Raw genomic sequence first — 15,154 nt, forward strand, 5'->3', positions numbered from 1 at the left:
CACAAATTGGCTTTGATCTAATGATATACTTCTAATGATTATGAATGACTTCAAACTAGTTATATTAATCAATAAGTGTTTTCAGTGAGCAGTTTTTGCTGTCTGAACAAGCAAAATGTTTTCAGTTTTTATAGCGAACCATAACTTCACTCCATAAAAAACTTTTACTCGGTTGTAACTCGAAATAAATCCATTTTAACTACATAAGACAATCCTTTAAAATATACACTTTTTGCTCGTCAACTACCTTTTATCGTTATTACTGAATTCACGTACAGGTTTTTTGTGTTACGGAGAATCAGTTTAATCTAAGGTTTATAATAATGAATACTAACCATTAAGGAGTCTGCACTATTTCGACAAAACCGATTATTCATCAATGAATTAGACTGAGAAATAATGTTGTTCTTCGTTAAGTGGTTGGGGACAACCATCGCGAAACCCGAGACCCAGATTTCAGGATAGTTAGTGATTGCCACCAAAAATTGCCCATAGCATCCGAAGCAATGGTGCTCCTCAGTGGGTTCAAACCCATACCATCTAGTTTCACAATATGACAAGTTCCCACTGAGTTAATCAGGAAGTGACTGACCTCCTGTACTGCAATTAAAAGCTTTACTACTGAATCAAAAAAGATCAGATGTTCTACCTTCTTACCAATGATAAATTATTTTAAGTTTTCTTGAAGTAACTTATTTTTATTTTCATACTAATAAGATGATCATCATCTAGGAGCTATATACTGGAAAGATTTCTCCACAATAAATATTTCATCAAGCGGTAAGAATTGCAGAAAAGCATTTAGTGACCCATATGTCAATAAAAAAAATTTGATCTCGATCTCAGATAAAGTAAAGACAAGTACAATAACACACAGAAGTAACCTACATTAACTATCAAAAATATTGAGTGAAACCAATCGTATTGGTTATAAAGTCATTTTTGCATCAATCATGAATACTATTCAAATAATGATGACCTAAATAAGAAGATTCAACTAACTAATACATATAAATTGAAATTCACCAGATTCCATAAACCAGTGGCTTTCTGAACCCGGTAGCTAAATGGATAAAGTGATGGTGTTCGAAGCAATTGGTATTGGGTTCAAGTCCCAGAGTGAACATCAACTCTGGAAAGCAAGAACATCTAGCTGACAGGACCCAAACAAGAAGAGACAGTCCTCACAAGATACACATATACAAAAAGACACTGATCAATTGCAGTGGTGAATATCAATGGAAAGGTTCAAACAACTAATACATGAGATCATCAGATAGTTTACATTTCAGGATTTTACTCAGAATCAGTAATGTTAGGTAATGAACTCAGTCAATGTTATTTTTGATTTTAACTTATTACTGGATTAGATTAGTAGTAGAAATGAAACAAAGTAAATTTTAATCAAAATCAGTACGTTTACAGTTTTAAGATGACATGTATATACAAATTAATTTTGCCTTGTTACATACATGTGAAACTTCAGCATGATTAATACGTCAATTACTTTGTTTAGTTTCATTTGATTTAAATATTTATATGTAATGTTTCTTACTACTGATAAATGCAAAACATTGTGACAGTATAAAATGCTATTTTATCTATAGTAATATTCACGTGTTACGCACAAAATTATATTTCATAATGGTTTTGTGGATATTATAGTAATTTCAGTGGTTGAGATCATGAGTCAATTGAAGCTAGACCAACATGGAAAACCTGGAAGCACTGGACGGCCGTTTCGTTCTAGTATGGGACTCCTCAGCAGTGCGCATCCACGACCTCGCCCCCTGCGAGATTCGAACCCAGGACCTACTGGTTTCGCGCGCGAGCACTTAACCACTAGACCACTGAGCCGGCATCCAACGGTGCTAATGTCTAACTCCAACTAATTCACGAAATTGAGCGACACATCCACCATTGTCTTCAGTGAGGTACTATCTCACAACTGACCTTGTTGAACTCCACTGGTCACTGCTTCTTACTAGAACTGCAGGATATACCTCGCGAAGCCAGTCACTACTGAGCATATGTTGATTAATATCAGATTGGTTTTGTGGATATTATAGTAATTTCAATGGTTAAGATCATGAGTCAGTTGAAGCTAGACCAACATGGAAAACCTGGAAGCACTGGACAGCCGTTTCGTCCTATTGTGGGACTGCTCGGCAGTGAGCATCCACAACCTCGCCTCACGAGATTCGAACCCAGGACCTATCAGTCTCGTACGCGAGCGCTTATATTATATTATATTTGTACATTTTTTATTTGTTTGAATAAATCAGTGAATATGTTATGTATTTAAGCTATACTAAATGGTACAAATTTAATTTATCGTTCAATGTTTGTTATTCTTACTTCACAAAAATTTATCAAGAAAAACTCATTCCAGGAAATTACCTACGATCGTTTGATTCTCATGAGATAACTTATAACTTTGTCAGTTATGTAACTAAGCATATATGGGAAATATTGTGCGAACTTATTACAGGATTTAAATGTAAAATCAGAGTCTTCTGCTAAATGATTGAAACTCATTAGATTTATTCACTAAGGTAGTTCCGTGATCATCAGAAAACATTTGATATTGTAGTGATTTTAAACTGCTTTACACATTTTCTTAGTCGAAGACATTACCATCAAGCGAATCAGACAGCATTTACCAGGATTGAACTCTGTAAAAGTTAGACTAATCAAGAATAAGCCTGAAAGAATATGATCTCAACTATACTCTTATATAGTATAAAGGTTATTGACATTATAACTCTTATATGGACTGCGAAAATAATGTTAAGGCTTTCGATAAATATGTTAACTATGCTAAAGTGGCTGAACAGATAATCGAATGATAAAATCCAATCTTATGTAAATGAATTTACATAAAATTTGAAAGTGATGTGTGACTCAATTGAATGTATTTGTCGAATTGATAGGAAAATGATCGCTAAAGAGTGAAAGATATAACTATGTATGATACATTATTCCTCTTGACTAAAATTTCAACAAAGTATAACTTATGGTCAATAAAGGTTTTAATGTTTCACTCTGTTTATAATATGGACAGGAATAGAACAATCCTTATTGGTATATGCGCATCCTGAGACAATTATCTGGATGTTACTTTCGATTACAAGTTTTTGGTGTATTCAGATTATGGCTGGCAGTTAAATCCTGAACACGTACTCAGCCCAATGTTTGAGTAGCCAGATGGATGTACTATCATCCAAATGTTAATATTTACTCTAAAGCTCAAATTTGTATCCTATCGATCCAAATAAACCATTAAGCTACTATTACTAAATAGTTAACTGCCTCTTGTTCGGGTGTAAAGTTCGATGTAAGAATTTGAATTTGTAATTGCTTAATCCAGTACTATATGTTCGAAATAAATATTCTGTCATTTTTCATGAATAAGCTGAGTTCCGACTAAAAAATGATTCATCACAAAACTGTATTTAATGTTAAAGTTTAGCACGTTTTCTAATCTAAATTTTGTCAATATTTACTAACAATCATCAACTGGACATTTCTGTAATCGGATAAAATATGAAATAATTTTTCATAGCTACCAAGCATTTAACAAAACATAGTATGCCAATTTGTTCAGCGGTTATTTAATATCCTGACCAACTGTTTAATAGGAGAATCGAAATCACACTGAATTGACTGATACCTTTAAATCAATGAAATAAATTCAATCACTTTGGTTGATGAACTGTCGGTAAATGTGGTTCGATACAACGTGAGTACTTTACTAGTTAATTTTATTGCCATAACAATTACACTGCAAAATTAGCCTATAAGAAATGATTAGTTTAAATGTCTAAACGGTGTCATGTTCGTTTCAAAGATGATGAAATTCTCACTTTTCATCCCTGAAGACAATTGTTTCATGGTAGCTTTGACAGTTATCGTTTTCACTGATTGAAATCATGAGTTAATTGAAGCTAGACCACCATGGAAAACCTGGAAGCACTTGACGACCGTTTCGTCCTAGTATGGGACTTCTCAGCAGTGTGCATCCACGATCCTGCACCCCGCGAGATTTGAAACCAGGACATATCAGTCTCGCGTCAGGCGCTTAACCAACTAGACCACTGAGCCGGCATCCAACGGATATTAATGTCCAACTTCAACCAATCCACGAAGTTGCGCCACCGTAAACCATTGTTTTAAGTGAGTTGACTTCTCACAATGGACCTGGTTGAACTCCACTGGTAACGGCTGTAAATGTGCACTGCTGAGCAGTCCCATAATAGTAGGAAATGGCCGTCCAGGTTTTCCATGTTGGTCTAGCTGCAATTGACTCATGATTTCAATCAGTGAAATTTCTAAAATCTCCACAAAACCCCTTCTGATAGTTATCGTTTTGTTAAATGGTTGAAATATAAGTCTAATTGTCATACCGTACGCCCAACGTATGTAAGAATACGTTTCACTTTAATAGTTAATGTGAAGATGCATTTTTTTTAAATTCATGAATTAAAAGAATATTGGTCAACTTTCGATCTCAATTAACGTCTGTAAAGTTAGTAAATTAAATCTTCTTAATGATCAAGAATTTGAATTTCGAAATGATTTCTACTATGGACTAACATCAATTAGAGACACATTAAAGACAAGTATAAAATGAACTTCTTATTTATTCAAGTTCATTACTCGTCATTAACCTTCTATAAATCTAAATTAAATAAAAACAATAATCTCGAGATTCATTCTTAATTATTAACCACTAATCGAAATCAAATAGATATCATTTCGAATTTCAATCCGAGAATGCCATAATAAAACAACGAGTATTCGTTGTCATTGTTAGGCCTTCTTATATAATGAATAACAATAATGAAAAGATTGAATAGTTAATTAAATTTAATTAGACATTGTCTAAGTCTATTTCTATGATTATATATATATACAGAATAATTAACTGTGATTACTCAGTGGTTGAAATCATGAGTCAATTGAAGCTAGACCACAATGAAAAACCTGGAATCACTAGACGGCCGTTTCGTCCTACTGTGGGACTCCTCAGCAGTGTGCCTTTAGTTGACGGCTCAGTGGTCTAGTAGCTAACTGCTCGCGCGCGGAACCAGTAGGTCCTGAGTTCAAATCTCGCAGGGGGCAAGGTCGTGGATGCGCACTGCTGAGGAGTCCCATACTAGGACGAAACGACCGTTTAGTGCTTTCAGGTTTTCCATGTTGGTCTAGCTCCAATTGACTCATGATTTCAACCAGTGAAATTTCTAAAATCTCCACGAAACCCCTTCTGATGTTATTACTCATGTCATGTAACTTGTCATTAGAATTTGTCAATCTTAATAATAAATAAAAAATGATTTGTTGGAATTATTTTCAGTATTTTTTTTCTCTTAATACGACTAGATAAAAACTAAAAAAAGGAAAAAACAATCAAGTGACATCATTTGAAAAATCAATAAGGCAATAAAAAATGTTTTATTAAGTTTAATGTTTTTCAGTATCTGAAGGGGCTTTTTTGGAGACTGTAGTAATTTCATTAGTTGAGATCATGAGTCGATTGAAGCTAGACCAACATGGAAAACCTGGAAGAACTAGACGGCTGTTTCGTCTAATTGTGATACTACTCGGTAGTGCACATCCACGAACCCACATCGCGGGATTCGAACCCAGCACTTATCAGTCTCGCAAGCGAGAAATTAACTACTAGACCACTGAGCCGTCAACTAAAGGCACACTGCTGAGGAGTCCCACAATTGGACGAAACGGTCATCCAGTGATTCCAGGTTTTCCATGTTAGTCTGGCTTCAATTGACTCATGATTTCAATCAGTGAAATTTAATATTTTTATTTATTGACCCCTTTTTATCAAATAAATTTCGTTCTAATAAATTTAAATGATCAATATTTAGCCATCAGCTTTTCTGTGCTGATTAAAACATCTTCAACTAATGAATAATTAAAATTCTTTTAATAAAAATTTTGAGAACAATTTGATAAAGTTTATTCAGATTGAATTAATTAATTAATTAAATTATATTTAACAATGTATGAATACAAGGCAGCCTGTTTGAATAACTGAGCTACCTGTTCCTGTTATCTAGATATTTCAATAAGTTATCTGTTTGCTTGTTTGTTTTTAACAGATCATTATGTCAATTAATTGCATAATCTATTTAGGTACGTTTGTGAAATATTTTTGACTTTTCGATGTACAAGTTAAAAAAATGTACAATCAAAGACATCGTGGCGGTTGACAATATACACTGAAAAGAATGAACGTTATTCAGATGTCAACTTCTGAAATGCGATCGCTCAATATTTATCGTCAATATCAATCATGAAATAAGAAATGGAAACTCAGTGAAATACTTAGTGCTGAGTATTCTAGATTGTACCGAAAATATAATATTTAATAAAGTTAATAATAATAGTATATTTTAAATTGTATATGAAAAGCTGTAGTTTAAAAATTCAAGTATTGTTACTGTGGTGACTTTAAGCCCGGATAATTATCACCAGTTGGAATACGATTTATACAATCTTAGCACTGTGCTAAACTAATGACGTTCGAGAGGTATGAGCAGCCTGGTGTTCAGAGCATCAATACCAGCTTCTACTATGTGAATCATTTATTTCAAACATACTTGGTTCATATACAAGCCAAAACGGAACACATCACACCATAAAATAGGAAATAAAAATTTCACAAGACCAAGCCAAATGTGGCTGTGAACTTGGGAGACTGTAATTAATAAACTGAGTCTAATTTAAAAACAGTAAATCGCATAACAGTAGTCTTTAAATCAAAATAAATCTTATAACAAAAGAAATATAGATATACATAACCTAGTTACTGAATAGTAATATAATAGAAATATACGTATAATATTAATCCATAAATGGATCCCAACAGTTACCATCCATTGTTCTCGTCGAGATACAACAGTTTCTTTTCTCGTGAGTTTCTATGTTGTAATTACAATAATAATATTTATACCATTCACGTTTTATTATTAATTGTGTTTATTAAGCACTCAAGATGACTCAAAAGTTGAGATTTGTAGCTCATGGGGAGCTTTCATCGTTCTTCTGAACGACATCATCAGCACAAACTTCAGATAGAAGAAACTTTTATATGAAGTTTGTGCTGATGATGTCGTTCAGAAAAACGATGAAAGCTCCACGACCAAAACATCCAGCTCATAGAACAAAACTCCATCATAAATAACTCAAAAGTAGATCGATTACATAACAGAGAGAGAGAGAGAGGGAGATAGGACTATGTAAACAAAAAAACCCACAAACTCATTAAGCATTAAAATAAAATGAAACATTGAATTCAGAATTTTGATAATTACTACAAACATTCAAAGATATCAAGTTTTATCCCATATGAAATTGGAAATACCTAAACTGTTGCGTTATAACAAAACAGAAACGTGATAATTCTTTGAATGAGGAAAGTTATTGTGAAAATGAGAAAGATGATTTTTATTCTTTTTCTCCTAATTAAAATCAAAAACGGTGTTGAATAAATAGATAAATGTTACATCATAGATACTTTCAAGTGTAATAAGCATAACTTTAGTTACGTGTATGTTTCATTGAGGATTTTAAAGCAGCATTTTACTCTCAGTATTGTTATACAATCTGAATAAATTTAGCTTTGTCTGAAATTCTTGTATTCTAATAGTTCCATAATACAACTGAATAATTTATTACTTACAGAAATAATAGATCCCTTAGAAACAAATGAAAATAGTAAATTATTTGCCAGATGTTGGAGATGCTAAATCCCCAGAAACCACATGGTAAACTTGCTGTTTTTGTAGTTTAATTGTACAAATTTGAATTTCTCATTTTTGCGTCAAAATTACCCACTTTTACCTTTAGTTTGTGTTGCTCATCTAGATGGATATTAAACGTCATTATTGGTTTTCTCTTTTAGTGTGCTATTTTGTGACGATATTCAACGACGTTTCTGTATTTTATGTATTGCGCGTGAGTTGAGTGTTTGTTATTCGTTCTTCTGGGCTGCTTGTGGAATCATATATTTTCTATACTGACTCTGGTTTTCTTCCTCTAGTTAGAAGGGCTGGACAGCACAGGGATAGCTTAGCTTCGTCCTGTTATTACATTTCTCGTTTACGTTCCGTTCGCCGGTACTAAGGTGATAGCATGAGGCTTATCTAAAATTTACCTGTTGTTGATACCTAAGACAGCAGTTTATCTGTCTCTTTAACATATGTGCATCCTGAGCAGGTAGCCTGGATATTTCTATTGGGCTATTAGCATTTAAAAAAGAGTTAGGTAGTATTCAGCAGTGGAATCCAGGATATGGCGTTTCATCCTATTTGGAACTAGTCAGCCGAACGTGCCTGCATCCTAATATTAATGTTCACACTCGGATATATATCGATCATTAAAATATAACATTCAGTTCTACTACTAACACTTGGGAAAACATGGAATGATCAACAGATGTTTATGTTGTCATAAATGATTTCATTATCTTGTGTATTTGCCATAAACGACAGTTATGATTTTGAAGAGAAAACTATCGCTTAGCTCTGTCTTATTAATTTATCTATCAGTCACAATTTAATGAATGCAACTAATGATATGCTGATTATTTTTAACATTTACTTCTCATAGTCTAGTTAAGGTAGTATTATTTGACTTTTATTAAATAAATCTGGGATTACATTTGAATGACTAATCGATCAGTAGTATATTGTTTTAGTCTTAAGTAATCTGACCCAATTCAGACTCATTTAAGGACCATGATATATATACCCAAAGGGTATAGGTTTGTATACTAGTTGAGTCGTGGACACACACTACTTTCATTTGTAGATAGTGGAGAAGATTTGTGGCTCAGGTGGATGATTTTGGAGGAGTTTGTGCTGATGATGTCGTTTGGAAGACTAATGGGAGTTCAACGACCGAACCATTCAGTTCAAAAAACAAAACCCCACCAAAAACTTCCGTTTGTGGTTTAGTATCGAATCAAGCAGGCAAAGACATACTTCCATAAGAATTAGAACGATTAAATAAATCAGAAAACAAGAACCTAAGCTATATGGTATGACGGTTGATCAGTTACAATTACATTTCAAGGTAATATTAGAATAACAGGATGTCAGTCACTGGCCGAATCACTCTATGACCATGTCTCTGTCTGTGGGGTTGTATGCCATAAGTTCGCATCTCGCAAAAAATCATCAGATCTTTCACAATTCTTTCTATACATTCTAGAGGAGTTCAGACTAGCAAACAGAACTAGACTCAGGATTTGCTACTTATCGCTTCTAAATGCCAAGTTTCTTAGCAATAAATCCTTTAGTATTATTGAAAAATCACAGTTTTGAATCCTATCTTATCATAAATTTTGTGATTTTTGTCAATCTTGAACATCACGGACCATTGCTTATCTGAATATATTGAATTTCTTAACGAAATGGTTCAGTGAGCTATCTGTTCTGCTAATGATCTATAAATCCAGTCACTTAGATTAAATCGAACTGAAAAATCTCTTGTAACACTTTAATATCACATTTTCAAGACAATTACCCAACCTTTTTTGAACAATCCAAATATTGGATATGACCTAGCTCATGAAGAGTTCTATTCTTTGAAATAATTTCCATAAAAATATGTATCACTATAAACTTTAAAATTCATTTCATTAATACTTAAAATATATAAACTGATAGATAAGAACTTTCGTCTAAATTCGATCGAATAGTTTCATAGTATTTGGGTTCTGAGTTGATATGAGACATTAAAAAGGAAGAATGTTTTTGTAAAACCTAAGCGAATGAATTTGAAGTAAATCCAAGGTTTCGCCTGGTAATCTCGTCCAAGCTTTTTCAAGGAAATATAATCAAATACCAAAATTATATTTCCTTGAAAAAGCTTGGACCTGATTGCTAGGCGAAATTTTGAATTTATTTCAAATTCATTTGCTGAGCTTTTAAAACTACATTCTTTCTCTTAAATATAAACTAATAGGTTTATAAGAACGTTCTTAAAACTGATGAGGTTAGCGTATGTGATAGTTTCCTAACAAAGAACGAAATAACAAAGTTATATATATATATGGATAGATAGATAGACCAGTCAGACAGTCGGTCAGTCAGTAAGTCAAAACGTAGGATCAAGTACATATGTGCATCGGTCCAAGTTGCCATACCGCATTAACACAACAAGATGGACACCGGATTCATAAAAGTAGTTAATTCAGTCGTGGTAATATATAAAAAAAGATTGCAATAAGGATATCGTACAGGAAAAAAGATTTAGTTCATAGAAAGAAAGATATGAAGTGATTTTATTCTCATAGTTTAATAGAAGACAGAGAGTGTATACACCTACGCAATTGTGATAGATTCTGAGCCATATCACACACAGTCTCCAACCATTGGTTACGATAGTCACGCGGACCTCAACAAAGTAGTCTGCAACTACCAACATGACTCAGACAAGGAGTTAGTGACTTCAAACACTGATACCACATTTCGGTTTGGCCGCCCCTAACATTCTTCCAACCGTCTTCAACACTAGTTAGCATAGAGCGTCGTGATAATCGGTATTCAGGCATACGCAACACGTGGCCCAACCATCTCACTCGATGAAGATTCACAACCTCATCAACTGATTTACCATCATTCCCCAATACCCTGTGTCTGACCTCACTATTACTTACCCGGTGATCCCAGCAGATGCCAGCAATATTTGTAAGGCATCAGTGGTCAAATACTAGAAGCTTACGAGTGTCTTCTACTCTTAATAGCCATGTTTCGCTGCCGTAAATTAAAACAGAACGGACTGCCGTGCCCGTGTACGATGACATAAATTTATATAGCATGATGAAGGTTCTAGAGAACTTAAAATGAAAAGGGCACTTTAAAGAGTTTATATTTGGTAGAAATCACAACAAGATGAAATTACGTGTATTTGTTATATTATAGCTTCGCCTTTTTGAACAAGTATAACTTTTACAGTCAAATTTCATAAAGTAACGCTCTATGCTAACTAGTGTTGAAGACGGTTGGAAGAATGTTAGGGGCGGCCAAACCGAAATGTGGTATCAGTGTTTGAAGTCACTAACTCCTTGTCTGAGTCATGTTGGTAGATGCAGACTACTTTGTTGAGGTCCGCGTGACTATCGTAACCAATGGTTGGAGACTGTGTGTGATATGGCTCAGAATCTATCACAATTGCGTAGGTGTATACACTCTCTGTCTTCTATTAAACTATGAGAATAAAATCACTTCATATCTTTCTTTCTATGAACTAAATCTTTTTTCCTGTACGATATCCTTATTGCAATCTTTTTTTATATATTACCACGACTGAATTAACTACTTTTATGAATCCGGTGTCCATCTTGTTGTGTTAATGCGGTATGGCAACTTGGACCGATGCACATATGTGCCTGGTCCTACGTTGTAGCTGACTGACTGACTGACTCGTACACAGTTCACGAGAGCTGAATGTTTCATTATATGATTTATCACTATTTTCTTGATTTAAATCATCATTTTGACTTAGAAATTTTTCATATTAAAAATTTTATATTAATTTCAGTGCTTTGTTGTTACATCAGTGAGCTAATCGGAAGGGAACCCCAATACTCCTAAGTTTCATATTAATCAATATTTATCTGCAAAGAATACCTAAAGTCCTAAATAAACTGATGCCTCTGTTGAACTGGATAAACGTAACATCGATTGCTTATCAATGAATAATCATCGTAAATAGTAACCTCATTAATGATATTCTCTCTCTCCCCCTCCCGAAACACTTTATATCATCTATCACGAAACATTTAACAGAATTTTTTAACAGTTCGTGAAACAATTCACTAGATAATTGCAACTTAATCATAAGGTTAATGAATTATTAGTTTTTATCATAACTTTGAAAGTGATTAGTAGTAAAATGCAGGACATTCATCTAGTCCCGTTTGCGATTCGACAACTGAATTTCCCCTAGTCATAATCCTTATTTTCCTTACCTATATTTTAACTAGACATTTCAACCCTCAATATCTATAATGGAACGTGCAAACGCTAAACTGTGGAAAAGAATGCAGATCAGCACTATTATAGAACTCCTTCAGCAAGTTTATTAATTATTGTATAAGATTAATAAAAAATTTAACTCTGTAATTTGACTAGAATGAGAGCAATAATTGAAACAAAACACTATGACGTTTTCATAGAATTGATGGAATGTCAACAGTAAAATCCAGGATGTGTGTTTCGTCCTATATTGGGCTCATCAGCTAGATGTATTAGCAGCCCAGAATTGTTATTCATTTCAAATCACAAGAAATTAAATTGAAACTTTCTTAGCATTCATGAATACTTGTCAACTGCTTACAGTCATAGTCAAATGTGAGAAAATCTATAGTTCAGATTACAAAAAGAAATGGCACAATTTTCAATCATTAAAACGAATGATTGTTATTACTTAATTTAATAAAGATTATCAATGAATTTATCTATATGAATAAGATAATAAGAAAAATTTGCTAGGAAACATGAAGAGAGAGATGAGATCAACTATCTACAACACGGAACTTAATGGTATCAATTAAATTAAATTTGTCAAAGAGTTCTGAAGGATTTATTCAACTTAAAGAAGAGTTCAAATGAAATCATAGATTGACTTGGTATTGTTTGGCTTGTATCTTCCCACTGAGATTTAAGACTGCAATTGATCAGTCTGTTATTGGCATATGTGCATACTGTGCGTATGCCTCGATATTGCCTTAATTCACAAGCTTTTTGTAAGCAATAATGGATAGTGGCAAACAGTGGAATCCAGGACGCGCGTTTCCTCCTATTTTGGACTCGTCAGCTGGATGTACCTGCATCTCAGAGTTGATGTTCACTCTGGGACTCGAACTTAGTGACATTCACTTCAAACGCCATATATATATGTACATATGCCAATAACAGACTGATCAATTGCAGTCTTAAACCTCAATGAGAAGATACAAGCCAAACAACACCAAGTGAATTTAAATTCACCCCATCGCACAAGCAAGTGGCTATAACGACTCAGTAGCTGAATGGATAACGCGATGGCGTTTGAAGCAAATGGTACTGGGTTCGAGTCCCAGAGTGAACATCAACTCTGCGATACAAGTACATCCAGCTGACGAGTCTTAAACAGGACGAAACGCGCGTCCTGGATCCCACTGCTAGCCACTATCCATCATTGCTTACAGAAATCATAGATTGTTAATACAAGACTAACTAGGAAGATAAATGAGAGTTTCTTAAATTGTCATGAAAATAAAGGACTATCAACTGCTTCCAGTTTGAATAAATAGTTTCGATTCGATTTATTTTATGATACCAAAGATTTGCAACTAATTTTGTTCCTTAGTTATCTTTAAACATCTTAAAATTTTTATTAAATATGGCTGAGTTCATCACAGTTTCTCCATTGTTCAATAAGTGTGTTTGGTAGTTTTTCCATGAATTTGGTGAATGAGTCCTGAATATTGGAGTGTAATATTTATCAAAGACTTTACTTCATCTGTTTGATGATAGCTTCAGTTGTCTGCTATGAACATTTTAATGTAGCCCAATGTAACATACCAGGTGAGAAATACGAATATATATTGACATTCTATGCTTGAAAAAGAATCTCCAACGAAGATTACGCAAAAATGTACAGTACATAACCACTAAATGAACGAAAAAATAGCCGAAAGTCCTGGATCTAACACATTCATTGAACATTGGGAAGATCGCTCATAAATTCATCCATAAATATGGTCACTAATATTTTATTGAATATGTTACTGGATTCATCATAGTTTATATCGTAGACTAACACTAGATAGACAATCACTGAAAACTTTGGGACATTGAACAGCTACTTCGTTTTAGTGTAGGATTCCTTAATAGGGCGCACTTATAACCTTATCGATTGTCATTGTATTTATATAAATGTATCTATCACATTGTTTGCTATTCACAGTAATGAAATAATGTTAAAAATCAATAACGACATAAAGAAATTCAAATATATCAATTAATCAATAAAAACAAACAAATGATCGATTATAATTTATATTTACTTACTGGATAATAATCAGATATACTATGTGATGTAGCTGGACGTCGATTACCAGCTGAACTGAGTGATATCATATAATAATGTGATATAAGATATTATTATTAATGATTGTAATGAAAATAGTAGTAGTAGTAGTAGTACTAATAGCCCAGACAAGAATAATAATAAGAATAATCCTAATTGTTATTGAATATCACAGAAGATATTAGAAAAATACAATCATAGCTTCAGTGAAATTATATTGTTTAATATAAATCATAATAAAATCGGTAGAGGAACGGATAATCTCACGCAATAAAATGCCAATGATAGTAATAATAATGTTTAATTCCTATAGGATCGTAAATTATCCATAAATGGCAATTATATTTCCTTCAATTGATCATTGAATCATCTTTTCTTTATGCTTTAACTTGTACATAAGTATTATGTATTATTATGACTATAACTTATGTCTATTGTTTATTTATCTTGTCTATGTTATTGAATAACTATGACTGACTAATCCAATTCATAGATGACAAATTTTAAGGTGTTCCCGATTTCTTCAAGTATACTTTTCTTACCTGTCTCTCTTCCCCACTAAAAAGATAACTTTATTTACACTAAATTATGTAGGTCTTTTCCATTGGATTTCCAATTTATAACTCATTCAATTAACCAATAGAACTGAATACAGTTCTCTTTTGGTTACTATAACAACAGATTAACATTATATTTGTTATGTTTCATTTCAGAAATGCTTTTTTTTCACTTCCTAAAACTAATAAAATACATTTGCATAGACTTGATAGAATGATAATTTTGATACTGACCGGTTAAAATAAACCTTATGAAATAAAGAAACGAGAAGAATTTTACTTAAGTAATGAAAATGGGAAGTTATATATGTGCATATATGGTCAATTTATACACCTGTACACAGGTAGTTAGAAAATTTCATTACTCCAACATAAACAGAGCAAACTGATAATGAAACCAAATGAATCGATTAATAATAGTAGACACCATGTACCGACTGACTAGTTGAAGGTACTCAAAATTTCTGAGGGAGAAGGAAGAGTAGGGGGAT

General features: G+C 33.2%; 1 protein-coding gene across 1 annotated transcript in view; it reads right to left on the reverse strand.

The window, feature by feature from the left end:
- TSGA10_1 (testis specific 10) overlaps positions 1-15,154 on the reverse strand; it is an 88,561-nt gene that overhangs the window by 56,085 nt on the left and 17,322 nt on the right. The gene's annotated exons all lie outside the window — the stretch shown is intronic.

Source organism: Schistosoma haematobium, chromosome 2, assembly GCF_000699445.3.
Source record: "Schistosoma haematobium chromosome 2, whole genome shotgun sequence".
Classification (NCBI taxonomy): domain Eukaryota; kingdom Metazoa; phylum Platyhelminthes; class Trematoda; order Strigeidida; family Schistosomatidae; genus Schistosoma; species Schistosoma haematobium.